The sequence below is a fragment of the Eschrichtius robustus genome, chromosome 13 (assembly GCF_028021215.1).
Source record: "Eschrichtius robustus isolate mEscRob2 chromosome 13, mEscRob2.pri, whole genome shotgun sequence".
Taxonomy (NCBI): Eukaryota; Metazoa; Chordata; class Mammalia; order Artiodactyla; family Eschrichtiidae; genus Eschrichtius; species Eschrichtius robustus.
In genome coordinates, this window is record NC_090836.1 from 103341792 (window position 1) to 103345495 (window position 3704).

The window sequence follows — 3704 nt, forward strand, 5'->3', positions numbered from 1 at the left end:
TTCATGGAGACTCTCCTGTGCGCAGGCTGCATTTCTGCCGGGGGTCAGGGTGGGTGCGAAGCTCACGCGTCACTGTCTTCTGGGGGCGTGACGGTGGGTGGGAGAGGGACCAAATGGGCTCCGGCCACCCCACCCACAGCCCGGGGTCGAGCTGGGCCTTTGGCCCCGCCTGCTCCCTGGCTCTTCTCCTCCCGTGCCCCCCGCCCCAGGCTCCTCGGGAACAGCCAAGCTCTCCTGGGGGCCGTGGTGCCTTTTCCAATCTACAAGTGTCCCCAGGCAGGACAGACGTAACCTGACCTGAAGTCTCTTCAAACAGATGGGAGGAGGCCCCCCAGAGCACGCGCTGGATAAAGCGGTGCCTGCCACCCCGTGTGTCACCCGCTTCCCTTCGTGTCTGGGTTTCTGTCTGGCTGCTCGGGTCCGACAAAGCTCTTTCCTCTCTGACTCCCGGCCCCTAAGTCAACCACTGGAAGGGAGACCAAGGTGCTTCCAGAGCCCGGGGAGGGGCCGGCCACTTCTTCTGTACAGCAGTGTCAATGGCCACCAGAGGGCCACCCTCCCGGGTTTAGAGGTCCAACTTCAGGAGATTTTCACCACATTTCATTAATTTCCTGGTGCGAACGCCTTCACGTTTCACAGCTCTGCCATCCACACATCTTACCTTGCTATTGGCAGGCAGCACTTGGGATGTCATTGTCATTTCCATGGCTGGTCCATCATGGACCTGGACTATGCACAGTGATTAAAGACCTGGAGCTACCAGGTAGCTAAAACTACCTGGTAGTTTTAAATGTTTCCTGACATCCTCAGGAAACATTTAACTGAAAAGGAACAGAAGAGAAGTTGCCGATGTGTCAGGTTTCAGCCACTTTGGAGGTGGGTGGCAGCACTCCTAACCCCAGAGCCCTTTGCTGGTCAGGAAACCGGACTCTGCCCCAACCCTGCACCAAACTGCCCCCGGGCAAGGTGGGGTCCCCCAGACTGAGCCCAAAGTCCAGTGACATCAGCTGGGCCACTCCACAACCTCGACTAAGTGCTCACCCTTAAATCCACTGAAGGCCAGGCATCCAGATACTGGGTTTACTCATCGCTTCCGGGAAATGCAAGATGGGATCGCACCCCTTGTTGGATGTTTCCCCGATACCTTCTTCTGTGTCCCCACAGGGGCCCTGTGTCCTTCCCTCCAACCAGGGAGCTCATCCTGTCTGCTCCAGTTGGCAGTTCCTGCTTCTCGTCTCATAAATGGGGACTTGGGGCCTTCCTCAATTCACTCAAGACCCTTAAAACTATTCCTGTTCTCAAGAAAATGACTTGCCTAATAATTATCCACGTTTAGACATTTCTGTCCACTGTTAACTTATCAAGAAACTGTTAAGAAATTAATGTGATTTTAACGCCAAGCTTTGGTGCGTGTGTTATTGGCTAGACTGAAAAACCATCTGCATTTGTAGTGCCTTTCCTCTACTGCTTTTTTCAAACCGTGGTTCAAATCCTACCTGAAATCAATTTAGTGAACAGCAGCAGCAGTTTTAAAACAAGAAAGATAATAGGTACATGGCACGTTTCAAGGATAAGAGCTGTTTTGAGAACCGTTCTTTCTTACACTCGTGTGTGTATAGGCTGGTGTGTACACTGGGCCACCCTGTAAAATGGAACTGTGGGTGGAAGTAGAAAAAGCTAAGAGTCACTGATTTACAGAGTGCCTGTGTTTTGCACATGTGGGCTGTAGCCGCTGGCATCAAACCAAATCTCACAGTTCCCTGAGCCCTGTGGCACTCCTGGCCTTGGCACTGCACACTGACCGCCAGCTCCCTGCTCTCCCGGCCACTCGCCCCGTCAGTCACCGGACCTCCAGCCAGCTCTGCTCTGTCTAGGTGTCCCATCTGGGTCTCTTCCTTTGCTTTCATTTACACGCTCTTCCCTTCCCACACTCTTCTGTTAGGCCCAGAAAATACTTCCAGGTTCTATCACCCCAAATCAGCCCCCTGCCACCCTGTGCCAGGCCCCCATCCCCACCCTCACCCTCAGGCTCGCTCGTTCCTTCAGGAACAGCTGCATCTCCAGTCCGATGGCCCCAATGCACCTCACACACTGAGGCTGACCTGGCAGGCCACTTCATCCTCAGGAAACATGCCACGAGACACAATCATCAAGTCCTCCGCCCTCTTTCTCATCCCCCACGTCCATTCCACCAGAAAGGGCTGTAGATTTACCTCCAAATACGCATCTCTCTGTCACCACCATTTCCTTCCCAGACTGTAAGTGGCTCTTTACAGGAAACTGCCCTCAGCAGGAAGCCCCTTTTCCTGTCCCTTTAGCAAAGCTATATTGTAACTAACTTTTAAACCAGGCACCCCCATGCTCTACTCATCTCTGGCCCAAGCACACCTTTCAAATTTTTTTTTTTTTAATTTTTGGCTGCGTTGGGTCTTCGTTGCTGTGCGCAGGCTTTCTCTAGTTGCGGTGAGCGGGGGCCCCTCTTTCGTTGCAGTGCGCGTGTTTCTCATTGCGGTGGCTTCTCTTGTTGTGGGGCACGGGCTCTAGGCACATGGGCTTCAGTAGTTGTGGCTCACGGGCTCTAGAGCGCAGGCTCAGTAGTTGTGGCGCACGGGCTTAGTTGCTCCGCGGCACGTGGGATCTTCCCGGACCAGGGCTTGAACCCGTGTCCCCTGCACTGGCAGGCAATTTGGACTCTTAACCACTGCGCTATCATGGAAGGCCCTCAAATCTTTTCTTAATCACACAATACCTTGCCTAGCTTACCAGTTCTTTCCGTAAATCAAAGAAGTAGAAATGAAGAATAAGTAATTAACATGACCAGATCTCTTCCCCAGCTTCCCTTTCAGTAATCTCCTGAATAAACCGTGTGACCAAACTGTGTGAACAAGATACCATCCAGAGGAAGATCACAGGACGGTGATGACTCTAACCGCTCCCCACCTCCCCCCACTTCTCAATGATTAACTGAGATTACTTCTCTGTTTCCCTTTGAAAACTCTCATGGCTGAGCAGAATCTTTGGAGGTGGTTTCTTGGGGACGCCGAGTCCCCCATCTCCCCAGACTGCCGGCATTCTGATTAAAGGCAGCTTTCCTGTCTACCATTTGTGAGTACTGATACTGTAAGCGGAGTGCAGCGGGTCCCCCTATTCCATAACAAGACGGCTGCTGTCACGGCCTCCCAACCAGGCTCTCAGCTCAGATCCGCAGCGCAGCCACGAACATCTTCCTAGGAACGTAACTGTGATCGTGTCGCCCCTGCTCCCGCCTGGTCTGGCCCCACACCCAGTCCCCAGGCCCAGGGCCTTCGTACAGGTCCGGGCCCTCCGCCTGCTAGTCTTCTCTTCCTGCTTAGTTCAGGTAAGGCCTGCGCCCGCTTCCGGAAGAACCCAGCTCGACATCACGCCCTCGGGGCGACCTCACATCCTTCTTTCGTTTACCAGCCTGTTCACAGGGCGCCCGCCTAAGCCACACACGACACACATACACACTAACGCAACAAACTCCGAGCGTCTCGCGCAACTGCGCGCGCCAAGAGCGAAGCTGACGGCCTGGCTGGCAGGGGGCGTGGGCGGAGAGCCGGACTCGCGAACTGAAGCCGGGGAGCGGCGGGCCAGGTGGAACTCAGGACGCCGAGAACATGCTTCCCGCCGGGCCTCTTCTGCGAGAACGCCGCCGAGGGGGGCGGGACTTCCGGCGCGACGTG